The 16,590-nt window shown below is 31.5% G+C and overlaps 1 pseudogene; it reads left to right on the forward strand.

Moving 5' to 3' along the window:
• The first annotated feature begins 180 nt into the window (after positions 1 to 180).
• On the forward strand, positions 181 to 14,903 carry LOC113064490 (endoplasmic reticulum metallopeptidase 1-like; annotated as a pseudogene).
• Positions 14,904 to 16,590: the final 1,687 nt, after the last annotated feature.

Here is a 16,590-nt window from a genome sequence, read left to right on the forward strand (position 1 = left end):
GTGTGTGTGTGTGTGTGTGTGTGTGTGTGTGTGTGTGTGTGTGTGTGTGTGTGTGTGTGTGTCTGTGTGTGTGTCTGTGTGTGTGTGTGTGTGTGTCTGTGTCTGTGTCTGTGTGTGTGTGTGTGTGTGTCTGTGTGTCTGTGTGTGTGTGTGTGTGTGTCTGTGTGTGTGTGTCTGTGTCTGTGTGTGTGTGTGTGTGTGTGTGTGTGTGTGTGTGTGTGTGAGTGTGTGGTGTGTGTGTTTTCAGGAGCCAGTGATGACGCCGTCAGCTGCTCTGTGATGTTGGAGGTGTTACATTCTTTGGCGTATCTCTCCTCGCCGCTCAAAATGGAATAATCTTCCTGTTTAACGGAGCCGAGGAGAACATCCTGCAGGTGAGAGGTCACAGCAACAGCTGACCTCTGACCTCTGACCTCAGTGAGGGTCAGACTGCCGTTTGCATCTTCAACAGTCTAAATATTGTTATAGTTTTATTCAAATTGTATAATTTACTTCTTTTACATTTATATTTTTATTTTAGTTAAAAGTTTGTTTTTTTTTGCACAATTTATTATTATTATTAAAAATTTCTATATTACACTTTATTAATTTTATCTCGTTTTAGTTATTTTAGTAAATCAGGTAAATATTTTATTTTAGTTCATGTTTTTTTAAAGTAATGAAAATTCTTTCTTTATAGTTTTAGATAACAGTACTCCCTGGTTCAGTGTCACACACAGACGCATATAAACATCTCTGATTGTGTTTGTCTCTCTCAGGCCAGTCACGGCTTCATTACCCAGCATCCCTGGGCTCAGCAGTGCGAGCGTTTGTGAACCTGGAGGCGGCAGGAGTGGGCGGGAAAGAGGTGGTGTTTCAGACAGGTAAACATTCACTGCACTGTGTGTGTGTGTGTGTGTGTGTGTGTGTGTGTCAGAGCTCAACACCTGCGGCACATCCATACCTCATGTTCACTGTTGCTAGGCAGAACTCTCCCAGAATGAAAGGGTTTGTTTACCGTCTCCTGTCATCATTCACTCACACACCAGCGGTTCTCAACCACTATTTCAAACCATATTAATCAGATTTAAGCCTCAAAATAACTTAAGTGATTACAAGTCATCTAAAGTTCATCACCTCAGCAACTGTATTTTTGTCCTTGAATAATCCTTGCATTAAAATGAGATTTCTAGCCATGCAATAAATATTTTTTTTTTTTTTTTATAATGAATATAATGTTTTCTAGTTATGGCAAGCTCTGAAGTATTTTTTGTAAAAAAAAAAAAAAAAAAAAAAAAAAAAAATAATATTATATATATATATATATATAAATAAATAAAAATTTATTTATTGCATGGCTAGAAATCTCATTTTTAATGCAAGGATTATTCAAAGACAAAAATACAGTATATATAATATATATATATATATATAAATATATATATATATATATAATATATATATATATATAATATATATATATATATATATATATATTTTAATTCTAATCTTTTATCCTTATCCAGTAAATCAGGAACGGCTGGAAAGTCATTGGAAAGAAATTTGCATGAAACTTTAAATAGAATTATTTGAGATGCTTATTTGAATCTATGGACGCTCCTCATTTCTGTGAATGTTTTGAAACAGAACGTTGTTGTTGCAGCCAATGAAACTGGAAATATATAATATGAAATATCTTCTCTAATGTGGGAGCTCAAAAAGCTGTGTGTGTTTATCCGTTTCTGTAAACATTGATTTCATGGTGTGGAAAAGAGCAGCAGGCAGCAGGGAACATTCTGCGAAGCGTCTAGATGTGAGCGTGACTGAATGATTGTGTCTCAGGCCGGAGAACCCGTGGCTGGTCCAGGCGTACGTCCGAGCCGCTGTCCATCCGTTCGCATCAGTGGTCGGTCAGGAGGTTTTCCAGAGCGGCGTCATTTCCTCAGACACAGACTTCCGCATCTACAGGGACTTCGGCAAAATTCCCGGTACGAGCTTCACTGATTCATCTCTACTGGTGATGCTTTAAATCAAATCAGGTTACAATTGCTGTATAATGCAATCATCTGATTTCGATGATGTTTCTGAATAATCGCTGTCTTCTGAATCATCTGTGTGATTGTGTGTGAAGTGTTTGTCCTCTGGGTGTTGTGCAGGGATTGATCTGGCGTTTATAGAGAACGGTTTCATCTATCACACTAATACGACACTCCGGAGCGGATCCACACCGACTCCATCCAGAGAGCAGGTGAGATTCCTGAAATACCTGGAAGAAAAACATGAGAGAAGATCTCAGCGGCTGCTCTGTTAAAGCTGCTTTGGATGCTGAGCGAGAGAAGATCAGAGCACACACACACAGATCACTGTATCTGTGTGTGTGTGTGTGTGTGTGTCTCACACTCCTGTGAGTTTGAGCAGAGCAGCAGCATTCAGACGGATCAAACCCAAACAGACTGATTTCTTTAACTCTAAATCTCATATCTTTGGGAATAACTGGAATATTTCATCTGTCTGTGTTCTTCTGGCGTCTCGCTGCTTAAGATCATCTTTGTTGATAATTTACTTTCACAAGATCGTGAACTTTATTTCTGTGCTGCTGAAGTCACTTCAACTGAATCAGACTAACAGACTAAAACACCAGTGTGCATTATTAGTATGATTATTTATTACTACTATTGACTATTTATTATTAACCAATTCAATAATTATTGTTTATTTTTAATAATGTTTGTATGAATATATAATAATCATTTAAGAATGTTTTTCTTAAATTATATCATTATATTAAAATTATTATTAGTAGTAGTAGTTGTAGTAATAAAAATAATACATGCTATTAAAGCTAATAAAAGAATACTTATCATTATTATTTTATTGAATTATTATTATTATTTTATTGAATTTATAATTACTGTTTATTTTTAACATAATATAATTTTTTTAATAATCAATTTATTTATTTATATCATTATTATGATTAATAGTACATTAACAATAGTGTGTGTTTTATATTATATATATATATATATATATATATATATATATATATATATATATATGTAATTTATAATAATATAATTATTATTATGTATATCACTATTATGATTAATAATACATTAATAATATTATACATATAATAGTAATAAAATGTAATACTGGTAGTAATAATAATTCAAAATTATTATTACTATATTAAAATTATTAATAGTATAAGTAGCAAATTTTATTATAAATAAAAATAATAAAATGTATTTAATGCTAATATAATATACTTGTTATAATTATTATTTTATTGAATTATTATTATTATTATTATATTGATTTTATTATTAATTACTGTTTATTTTACATAATATATTTTATAATAATTATTATTATTTATATCATTATTATGATTAATAGTACATTAATAATAGTGTGTATATATATTTAATAATAATACTAATAAACTATAATACTAGTAATTCTAAATTAATTCTAAAATAGTATCATATTATTATTATTACAATTAATATTGTTATTAATTATCATTATTTACAAAAATATTTTATTATTACTATAAAAATGAGAATGCATTAGCCCAGCCGCAGGCAGTTTTTGAACAGTAACCATACGCAGTGTGTTGCATTAATGCAGTATTCAGCCGTTGTGCATCATAATAAACGGTATGAATTCTGTCTGATAGTTCAGGGCTGCTCTGATGGATGGATGTGCATCAGTGGCTCAGTATACGAGTGTTTGCTGATATCCTGAGGGAAACACATTCAAGTTGTGCTCTGTTAGACTGAACACACTGTACAGGTTTAAAGTTTAATCCCTCGGCTGTAGAACAATAACAGCTGTGTTTCACCTAAACCTGTCACCAGGACAGATGCACGCTCTGCTGATGTTTAATGTGCTTGAGAAATAATACAACAATACATAATTAACCATTAAAAATATATAGAATAAGAATATATATAGAATATAAAAATTATATATATTGTGTGTGTGTGTGTGTGTGTGTGTGTGTATATATATATATATATATAATATTATTTTTTATTTTTAAATTAAAATAATGCTATGACGTGGCTTTAAAAAATATATATAATAAGAAATATATAGAATATAAATTATATATATATATGTGTGTGTGTTGTGTGTGTGTGTATATATATATATATAATAATATTATTTTTATTTTTTAAATTAAAATAATGCTATGACGTGGCTTTTAAAAAATATATATAATAAGAATATATATAGAATATAAAAATTATATATATATGTGTGTGTGTGTGTGTGTGTATATATTAGGGGTGTAACGGTTCACAAAATTCACGTTCGGTTCGATACGATACACTGATGTCACGGTTCGGTTCGGTTCGGTTCGATACGTTTAAGATACAGCAAAATGTAAAAACATCTCACTTTTCAGAATGCCGCAAGCGCACCGCGGGTCATGTGACAAGAACCAACCAATCAGCTTCATCCTTTCCCGTAACAACGTTGAGAGCTCAGCCAAGATGAAGGATCAGCTGATCATAGTTGTATATGGATTGCAATTTTGAATAAATTCAGTAGCAGAGCTACTGCAAGCGATTTTTAGAGCTGCAAATCCATTTATCCTTCGCTGAAATTTCCGCGTCTCATGGAGAGAGCACGTCATTGTTGCTTAGCAAAGACAGACGCCTCATGAGCGCTTCTGCCCGAGCGCTTTGGAAAGGAGGAGAAAGACGCGCTTAGCGTTTCCATGCGTTTTTAGGAGCAATATGTGAACGGCCCCTAAGGCGCTCGCTCACTCAGCACGCGCTGAAGGCTCGTTGCAAAATGTCTAATGCATTTAACAGACCAGAAATATAAGATCCTAAAATAACCAACAGGTCTGGTGTTTGGGTTGGATTCCCTGTAAGCTATAGTGTCTAAATGCTGCAGGGATAGTTTGCTGCGTGCATGTTTCTCCTTTTTTTCGTCTTTTCCCAGATAGTACTGACGCATATATCCCAGATATTCCCGCTGGTTTTTTTTTTTTTTTTTTTGTAATCCCGCTGGTGTACCCTGTCATGTTGCAGATGCGACATACCGTTGTTTTTTTTATCCACCACTCTCTTTGCCATCACCATTATAGCTTAAAGGGAATCCAAAGTGCACCCAAACACCAGACCTGTTGGTTATTGGGGGATCTTCTCATTTCTAGTCTGTTAAACGCATTGGCTATTTTGCAACGAGCCTTCAGCGCGTACTGAGTGAGCGAGCGCCTGCTGAGTAGCCTAACATAAACATATAAGATGGTGTTTTTTTCTTCTTCGGGAGTGTCAGGGGCGTTGCCTGTTACGTTGTTTGGGTTATTGGGCTACCTTGTTGAACGAATATCATTATATTTTCTCTCTCTCTTTTTTTTTTTTTTTTCAAATATAATTAAATACTCCAACGAACCGTTCGGTATACATAATGCGTACCGCGTACCGAACCGAAAGCGTCGTACCGAACGGTTCAATACGAATACGCGTATCGTTACACCCCTAATATATATATATATATATATATATATATATATATATATAATATTATTTTTATTTTTTAAATTAAAATAATGCTATGACGTGGCTTTTAAAAAATATATATAATTTAATTACATAATTATATGATTTAGTGTTTAAATAAATAAATATGTTTAAGTAATGCTATAATTGGTGTTAAAATAAATATATTTATTTTGAAATATCAGCAGCAAAGGCTATTTTCTTGGCAAACTAATAGAAGAAGTAAAACAATACTTCTAATGATAGTAAAATAATCATATACAAAACTAACAATATATTTCACAAATATAATACACTCACAGTACAGAATATATATATATATATATATACAGTATGTAGATTGTGTATCTGACGTGTGTCCGTCTGCAGGTGACAACATCCTGTCTGTGCTCAAACACCTGGTGATGTCAGATGAGCTGGCCGACTCATCAGCCTATCGTCATGGTAACATGGTGTTCTTTGATCTGTTGGGCGTTACCGTGGTTGCGTACCCTGCACGTGTTGGTACCATCATCAACTACCTGGCTGCTGTTGCCACGGTGATCTACCTGGGCAGGAAGTGCAGGTTATCTAGCAGTGCAGGTAAGTGCTGGTGAACATGAGGATATATCAGTCTGTTAAAACTGTTAATATTTATATTTAATGTCACTGAATGCTTTTATTCAGACATTTCATTTTTTTTTTTTTTGAAGCACATATGGAAAATATGAAGTATTGTAGATTATTTAAATGTTAATTTATTAAATTCTTAGTCTTATGATTATTTTAATTTCTCCTTTTCTACTGATATGTTGTTAAAAAAATTAATTGGATGTAAGTTTTTTTTTAACACCAACTCATAATTATTAAAACAAATTATATGTAAATAAATGTATTTATTTATTCATTTAATTTAATGCCAAATCATTGCATTATTAAAAAAAATAAATAAATTATTTATCTATTTTTTTTTACATCAAATCAAAGCATTATATATATGGAAAGATTATTATTTATTTACTTATCTATTTTAACACCACAGCACAGAAGCACAGCATAATTTAAATAAAATGAATTCATTTGTTTATATGGCAAATCACAGCATTATTTAAATAAGTAGTAAAATATTTATTTATTCATGCAATGCATAATCATAACATTATTTAAATAAAATAAATAAATGAATGCATTTAAATGATTTTTAAATAATTAAATTTTATTTGTTTTTAGATTTATTTGAATTCATAATTATTTATTAGAATTATTTTATTATATAGAGCATTATTTAAATGAAAAATACATTTTATACATTTATTATTTTATTTGAATTTTAAAGTGTATTCAGATTAGTTTGTAATAACTCATATGTGATAATATCTGATGTGCTGGCTGATTGTATGAGTTTGTTTAGTTAAAGCCAATTCTGTGTCAAACGCTACAGGAACAAACAGGAATCATCTCTTGTAATGTGAGTAATGAACAATATAAACCGGAGTAACTGAAGTCCACAGCTTCATGTTCTGATTGATTGATTGATTGTAGAGTCTAGTGCATGTTTGTGGCTGCTCTTTGCGTGTTCTGAGGCGTGTGCTGGTGTGTGTCCCGCGGCAGGCGGCCGCTACACGCGTGATCTGGCGTGTGCGGCGTGTGTGGCTGTGTTGAGCTGGTTCGTGGCTCTGCTGACGGTTCAGATCGTGGCTCTGCTCGTGACGCTCGCGGGACGCTCCATGTTCTGGTACACACACTTCTACGCCGCTGTGTGTCTGTACGGATCCGTCGCCGTCGGGAAGATCCTGCTGATCCACACGCTGGCCAAGAACCTGTACTACGGGGTGAGTCCTGGGACAAACACTGCTCACATTCACTCACCGCAGAAACCACACTGGAACGGCTACATCAAGTGATTTATTTGTGTGTTCATAAAATACATTTTTCATTATGTTGTCACTGATTAACTGATATGAGTCTGTTCATTATTTAAATAAAAATGATGAATATGTTCATATAAATGAAATATGTTCATTATTTAAATAATAACATTAATACAAATGTATTTAACAACTATAAAATATTATTTATTTAATACAATAATATTTTATATAAAAAATAATGTCAAATGTATTTATTAATATACTCCACATTTATACATCAATTAAGTAAATAAAATACAAATATTATGAAATAATAATGATATAACAAATAAAATAAAATCTATTATTTATTTATATATATATATATATATATATATATATATATATATATAATATATATATATATATATATAATTTTTTTTTTTTTTTTTTTTTTTTTGTGTACATTTTAAATACATTTTTAATAGATCACAGGTAATTGATATGCTGGTTAATATTAAGTATCTGTTCAATATTTAAATTATTAACCAGTTAAATATTGTTATTAGTATTTATTATTATTATTATATTGCATTTATAATTAATTACTGTTTATTTTACATAATACATTTTTTATAATAATAATAAAACATATTATCAGTATTATGATTAATAATACATGAATAATTGTATAAATTAATAATACTTATAAAATATAATACTAGTAGTAATAATTATAATAATTCTAAATTTATATTAATTAAAATTATTATTAGTAGTAATATTTTTATTATACATTTAATATATATATATATATATATATATATATTATTTTAACATCATAACACAACATAATAAAACATAACTAGCTTTATTTAAATAATAATATAAAAAATGTATTAATTCCAAATCAGTTGCATTATTTAAAATACATTTAAAAATATTTTATTTAATTACATGCATAAATTACATTCATATTATCACTGAAAACTGACATGCTCACTTAAATTATGAATCTGTTCAGTTAAACCAATGAAGCTCATCAATCCAGTGACTAGTCCCTTGTTTCCTGTTTGAAGTAAACTTGAGCACACTGTAGTAATAATAATAATAATATTTTTTATTTATTCATTCCTTCATTCCAAAACATTATTAATTAAATAAAAAAATATTGTAAAAAAATTTATAAAATTATTTACTATTATTATAATTTTTTTAATTTATAAAAAAATAAAATGTAATGCAAAAATGCATATTTTCATTAGTTTATTTAAATGATTGATTTCTAAATTGTAATGTTTGTAGGTTGTGTTTGTAAGGACTAGTTACTGAATGTCCCGCTCTTGAGCCTGAAGTCACATGAAACCAAGAGCTTTCTCAAGGGTTTGTGTTTGACCTCATTAACGGTCACGCGAGGGTCGTTAGTGACTAATGACTAATAACTCAGACCTTAAAGTCCCAGAGTTCACAGCTACGTCTCTGTAACATGACACGGTCTTCATGAATGTAGAAGAAGTGTGTGTTTGAGATGCCGGAACTCTTCGTCATTTCTTTTAAAGGTTTTTACTATCACATTTAAGCTTTTTTCTTACTTGAACTTGTATAGTTAGACTTTAATTTCAAGATTAGTTATTAGAATATATTCAGGTCACACAATATTAGTGTTGTTTGATGAATTTCTTCATAACTGGTTTATTATTATCACTGTTCAAAAGGTTGGAGCTGGTAGAATTTTTATTTTATTTATTATTTTTTAAGAAGTCTCTTCTGCTCAGGAAGGCTGCATTTATTTGATTAAAAGTACAGTAAATTGTAAAATATTTTTACAGTTTAAATCAACTGTGTTCTGTGTGAATCTGTTTTAAAGTGTAATTTATTTCTGTGATGCTCCGCTGTATTTTCAGCATCATTCCTCCAGTCTTCAGTGTCACATGATCTTTAGAAATCATGAAAATATGATGATTTACTGCTCAAGAAACATTTCTGATTATTATCAATGTTGAAAACGGATGTGATGCTGAATATTTGTGTGGAAACTGTGATTCGTTTTAGTTTTAAGGGTTCTCTGATGAACAGAAAGCTCAGAAGAACAGCATTTATCTAAAATATAATGTAATAAAAGTCTTCTGTCTGTGTTCGAGGGTTTTATTTGTGCAGCTCTACCGAGCTCTGATTCTCTGCTCATCTTCTTATGAAAGCGCTGTAATGACTGTAACTCAACATCTTCTAAAGTCCAGATTCAGACACAGAGTTAACAAACACGTCACGTATTTGCCGTTCTTATCAATTAAGAGATTACATGCAACATTTGTACATTTTAAAGTTAATTTGTAACAATTTTGAATGATCTTTGTCATTTTTTTAAACACATTTTTACTTATACTAGTTTGAGAATGTGTTTTTTTGCTCCTCTAGTGTGTTTGAGTCATATACATGGAATCCAATAAACTCAGTATTATTATTATTATTATTATTATTATTATTATTTGTATTTTTAAGTTAAGTGAGATTTTTTTTTAATCCGATAAACTTCAGATTTGTTTATTTTTTATTTTATTTGGCTAAAAAACAACATCTTGTCATTAAAATACAAACAAACAAAACTATCACTAGTTAAACAAACAAACAGAATCTTTACATTTTTAAATAAAAAAAAATGTAACACCAAATCTTAGCATTATTTTAATTTTAAATATTTATTTTAGCATCAAATCATAGCATCGTTTAAATACAATTTAAATAAACAATGTGTTTATTTATTTATTTTATTTATTTATTTAGACACCAAATAGAAGCATTATTTAAATAAAAATGAAATATAATAAATTTTATTTATTTTATTGCTGACTAAGCATTATTTAAATTATTTTTATTTTTATTTTAATTATTTTATTTTTGGATTTTTGTATATTTTTTATTTATCTTATTCAGCTGAACAGAGATATCTGATCTAGTTGATTCTCTGTTGACGTTCATCTGTTGCTCCTCTCTCACTTTGTGTGCGTGTGTGTGTGTGTGTGTGTGTGTGTGTGTGTGTGTGTGTGTGTGTGTGTGTGTGAGAGTGTGAGTGTGTGTGTGTGTGTGCTGAACCATCACTAGATCAGGAAATGATCGCTCAAACGTCTGATGATCTCTCTGTACATGTGAAGATGGTATCTGTGTGTGTGGTCATTAATGAAAGTGTCTGTGTCCGTCAGGGTGTGAGCAGCGTGGATCTGTCCGAGCGCTTCTTTGACGTCAGTCTGCTGTTGTGGTGTTGTGCGCTGCTCTTCCTCACTCAGCGCGGCTTGTGTTCGGCGTACGTGCCCATGATGATGGTGGTCTTCCCTCTGGCCAGCAAACTGCTGCTCACCAAACACTTCAGAGCCAGAGGTCAGACACACGCAGCATTACACCGCAGATCGTCCCGTCTCAGTGGTTCAGCCGGATTGAGTGTGTGTGTGTGTGTGTGTGTGTGTCGCTTCAGGAGCGTCTCTGCAGTACTCCGTCCTGTACCTGACGGGTCTCGCCGTGCCCTACGTCCACATCATGTTCCTCATCTGGGTGGTGTTCGAGATCTTCACACCCATCCTGGGCCGCAGCGGAACCGAGATCCCCCCCGACGTCGTCCTGGCATCACTCGTTACCCTGGCAACCGTCATTCTCTCCTCATATTTTGTGAGTCATACAGACTTACAGTAACATAGTAAATTCAACAATTATAATTCACAAATGTAAAAAGAAACATTCAAATACAAATTTCAAAAAATTCTATTTCATATTAAAAATTTATAATTCAAAAAATCTAATTGAAAAATTCTATTTTAGATTTAAAAAAATCTGATTAAGAAAAATCTAATTGAAAAATTCTGTTAATATTAAGAAATTCAAATTCAGTAATTCAGATTCAAAAATGTAATTTAAAAAACTCATATTCAAAAATTCTAATAAAACAATCTAATTAAAAATTTCAAAAATTCAATTTCAGATTTAAAAATCAGATTAAAAAATCTAATAAAAAAATGCAGTTATTTTTAAAAAATTGTAATTCGGTAAATTAAAAACTCAGATTCGAAAATTCTAATTAAAAAAATCTAATTCAAAATTCTAATTTCAAAAATTCAAAAATCATATTAAAAAAAATTCTAATTCAAAAATTCAGTACGCAAAAAAATTGGTAATCCAAATTCAAACATTTTAATTAAAATTAAAAAATTTTAATCTAATTAATTAAAAAACATTTTATTAAAAATAATCGAATTCAAATGGTCAAAAAAATCCAAAATCAGATTTAAAAAATAAAATTTAAAAATTCAGTTATTATAAAAAAATGTAATTCAGTAATTAAAAAATTCTAATTAAAAAATCAAATTCTAAATTTAAAATTGTAAATAAAAGAAACAGAGATTAAATTCTCTCTCTCTCTCTCTCTCTCTCTCTGTGTGTGTGTCTCAAGTTAAAGGTGTTTTATTGCCGTGATATTTGTATGCCGGATCAAGACACATGTGACGTCTCTCTCTCCCTCTCTCCAGATGCACTTCATCTATCTGGCCTGCAGTACGAGGCGGATCTTGGCTGGTCTGGGATCAGTGTTTGTGCTGATGTTCGTTCTGGTCTGCTGTGGTCTGTTCTTCCCGTATTCTGCTGACCCGTCCAGCCCACGACCCAAGCGCATCTTCGTCCAGGTGATCTGGCTTAAGAGCAGGATTATTATATAGTGAAGTGACTCCCACAGCGCTCCTCACCTGATGTTAACACACGGAAGAGCAGGTCCAGATTGAGACCATAACTTTATTAGTCATGCACTGTCAGCTTCAAAACGTACAGCTACATCACACATGAAATGAAAGGCAACATCCAAAATGGCATAATAAGGGCTTTAACTGGAATAAAATATATATAAAAGCTTATTTTCTAGTTTACAATACAGCTTAACTTTTTGCACTAAAATAACTGAAACTAAATTTGATATAAAATATGAAGCTTAATAAACAAAAACTGATTTTATTACTGATTATTTATTAAAAAAAAATAAAAATAATAATATATATATATATATATATATATATATATATGTCGCATTTATTTATTTAGAACCAAGAGAAAGCATTACCGTCTCCAGCCACGAGAGGGCGCTCTATGTCTTCAGTGTAGACTACAGGAGAACTGAGCAGCATAGAGCGCCCTCTCGTGGCTGGAGACGGTAATGTTTTCTGATAGTTCATTTCTCTTGGTTCATGTCAAATTAATTTTGATAAATAAGTCGCACCTGACTATAAGTCACAGGACCAGCCAAACTATAAAAAAGTGTGACTTATAATACGGTAATAAAAAAATGCTTAAACTTAATCTTGTTGTTTCTGATTTATATGAATGAAATGCTATGATTTATTTATTATTTTTTTTTGTAATTCTCCTTATCTCTAAATCTTTTTTAAAGAAATTACATAATTATTATTATTTTTTTTTAATACTAATATTAATTCGCTTAATGGCACAACACACAACAAATAATTTAGAATATAATAAAATGTATATATAAACTAAAAATGAAATAAAATACCCATACATAATATAATATAATATAAAGATACTAGATCCCTGTCTGAATGGTGTTCACAGGGATGGTTTATAAACCAGAATATTTTTTTGAGCACTTTACATGAGTGTAACTCCAGTGAACGCTGCTGTTTTCAGCACAGCACACGCGTGTTGCACGCTCTGGACGGGACGGTGGAGCGCTCGGACTCGGGGTTATGGATCAACAGTCTGGATTACAGCGGCATGCAGCACATCACGCCTCACATCCCTCAGATCAACGACAGCATCCGCACACGCTGCTCCGAGCAGCTGCCCTACTGCGGCTTCCCATGGTTCCTGCCGGTCAAGTTCCTGGTCAAGTGAGTGGACAGAGATCCCCGACGCTCTCGCTGTCCTCCAGCTCTCAGTAAAGCTGCTCTTCTTCCTCTGTTTTCAGGAAGAGCTGGTATCTTCCTGCTCCTGAAGTCTCTCCTCAAGCTCCGCTGCAGTTTCGGCTCTTATCCAGACACGACACTGAGTGGGGAACCGTTAAAATGAGCTTCGAGGCCAAAGGTGAGAGGTCAGGGTCATTTCACCATGACTGGTGATCACCTTATTCTTCCAAAAAAAAAAAAACTCATTCGTTTCAAATATTTTTTCATTTAATATTTGTCAAAATTTTAAATAAAAATCAGTAATAATGTCTAATGCATTTTTTAAAATTATTTTAACTTCCTAGTTTGAAATATTGTATTACAAATGTTTACAAACTAGTTTTATAATTTTATATATATATATATATATATATATATATATATAAATATATGCTAATAAGTTAATAAGTGTAAACATTTTACATATGCATATAAATTTTAGTTAGTAAAATTATATTAAAAAAAAATTTTCTAGTTTGTTATATATGCAAACTTTATTATATATATATAACAAACATGATTATTTTAATTTGTACTTATTTTAGTAGTTCAGTCTACTCTTTTCTTATTTTTTATTATTATTATTTTTTATAATAAACACCTGATAAATGTGTGTGTATATATATATATATATATATATATATATGATTTTTTAAATAATAGTCAGTTATATCATGTAAGAATATATATAAATGTGTATGTATATATGTGTGTGTGTAATAGTAAATATATATATTTATATTATGGTCATATTTATTATTTCTGTAAATATACACTGATTATCAAAAATAAATGTCTGTTGATAATTTAATAATCAAACAAGCTTTTCAGATTTTTTCAGTTACTTTATGTTCATCACACACTGCATGAAAAAAAATATTGGAAATGCATAATAGGGGCACTTTAATTTATACTTAAATAAATAAATGAATGACTGACTTTATTATTTCAGCCGCTTTCTAAACATGGATTTTGTTGGTTTTTGAGATTAAAGATGAAATGAGCGTTTAAGAATCCAGTCAGTGTTGAGACAGACACTGTTCTCTTTCAGGTCCCAGTCACATGTCTCTGTATCTGCGTCCTCACGCCGGCTCGTCTCTGATTGGCTGGTCGTTCGGTGACGGGACGCCGGGGTTCGATCTGAGCGGAGAGTATTTCGTCTTCTACTCTCACGGCCTCGACGCTCCGGCCTGGAGCTTCTGGTTTGAGATCCAGGTGAGTCTGACTCGTGAGGAAGCGGAGGAGAGCCCAGGCCTTTATCATCTGAGCGTGTGTGTGTGTGTGTGTGTGTGCGCTCTTTCAGCCGCCCGAGTCCTCAGACGTGCCTCCGGACCAGGGCTTGATCTCTCTGGCCGTCTCGTCTCATTACTTCTCCGGTCCAGACCGGAGCTCGGAGCCGCTGGAGGCTTTACTGAACAGATTCCCGGCCTGGGCCTTTCCATCGTCCTGGGTCAGCACCTATCACATGTACAGATACTGAGGGACGCGAGCGGACCCCGTCTCACACACACACACACACACAGAGAGAGAGAGACACACGACCCCTCAATCACTGCACACCCATAAACTCCACACTGGCTCCTTCATTCACAACATCCAACTGACTTTTATTTTATTATTATTTTTTTTATTATTATTGTTTTTTTTTTTTACATTTTATTATTATTTTTTTATTTTATATAATTTTTTATTATTATTTTATTTTATTTAAATAAAAATAAATATATTTTTTATTTTATTCCGTTTTAGCTTTTAGATTTTACTTTTTTATTTTTGATTCTATTTATTTTATTTTTGTCTGGGTCATTTTTCAACACAAAATTCCAATCTAAAAAGTATTAAATACTATTTTGCATTAAGATAATTAAGCCGACCTTTTACATGGTGACATAATTTTTTATGACCGTTAAACACGTTTTACCCCAAAATCTAATGAGAAACTTTTCTTTTAATTATTTATTTATTTTATAGTTATTTTTCACGAGAAATTGTGAAATGAAAATTACAAAAATGAACTAAATACATATTTAATATTTCTAAAAATAAAAACGTTTTTCTTTGTGTAGTTCAAATTAATATTACTTGATATTTCTGATTCTTGTTAATCTAATCCTGTTTTTAAAATGAGATGGTAGTACACTACCATTATGAGGAACATAAATTATGAATATGGTGTTTAATTGTCATGAATATAATGGTTTTGAGAGGGTTTCTCAGTATTGATGACTGTTCGCTCGACTGAGATCGTGTGCACCGAGCACAATCTCCAGCTGTTTTCATCGTTCTTGGTGTTTTATTTTATTCAACTTGATCTTGTTTAAAACAGACATACACTGATACATGTCTTTGTCTCATATTTCAGATGATTGTGTGCTCTTATTAACCTTGGTGTGTGTTTTGTTTGGGATGAAAGTGGACATTCGTTCTGGAGACTGAGCGGATGTTCTGTATTTTCAGTCTGTTCTCGTAATAATCATGAGTTTGTCACGGGAGTTACTAAAATAACTAGTGCTAGATTTGCACGTTTGAGCAAATGAAAGCAGTGACAGAAAACCTGCACATGTCTGTATAATACAGTCAGAATAATAACTGTAATCACATGAAGCTAAATGATTTATAAAAATGATGTTTGTCTTAATTTCTCGCACTGGCCATATTAGTTTTTGGACTGGAGCTGTACGAAACTCATTTCTTGTCACAGAGGTGCTGTAGTCTTGATGAATCATGCGTTAATGTCTGTTATTGATCGAATCGAATCGTTTCTGATTTATGTTTTTATCATTTGCTGCATTGAATTGTATTTCTGCTATGAATCAGTTTTCTATAAGAAATCACTATGTGTCTCCTGTCATCTTTTCATTATTTTCTTGTTCAGATTTAGGAAATTGAAAAAAAAATTGAAATAGAAATATAATAAAATATAAAAAAATATATATAAAATATTTATATAAATATTACTATTTAAAGCAGCAGTTTTCTGAGTGAATCTCTGTTAAATTGTAATTTATTTCTGTGATCAAAGCTGTATTTTCAGCATCATTCAGAAATCTGAATAATATGATGATTTACTGCTGAAGAAACATTTCTGATTATTATTAATGTTGAACACAGTTGTGCTGCTCAATATTTGTGTGGAAACTGTGATAGATTTGATTTCTCAGGATTCACAGATGAACAAAGTTCAGAAGAACTGCATTTATTTTAAATAAAAATCCTGTTTGTCTATAAATGTTATAAATTATGAAAAATATAAAAAATACATCACACCTCAGCGTATTTGAAGACACTTTAAATACATATAAAAGAAAAAAAATGATCACACGA

Source organism: Carassius auratus, chromosome 46, assembly GCF_003368295.1.
Source record: "Carassius auratus strain Wakin chromosome 46, ASM336829v1, whole genome shotgun sequence".
In the NCBI taxonomy this organism is placed as follows: domain Eukaryota; kingdom Metazoa; phylum Chordata; class Actinopteri; order Cypriniformes; family Cyprinidae; genus Carassius; species Carassius auratus.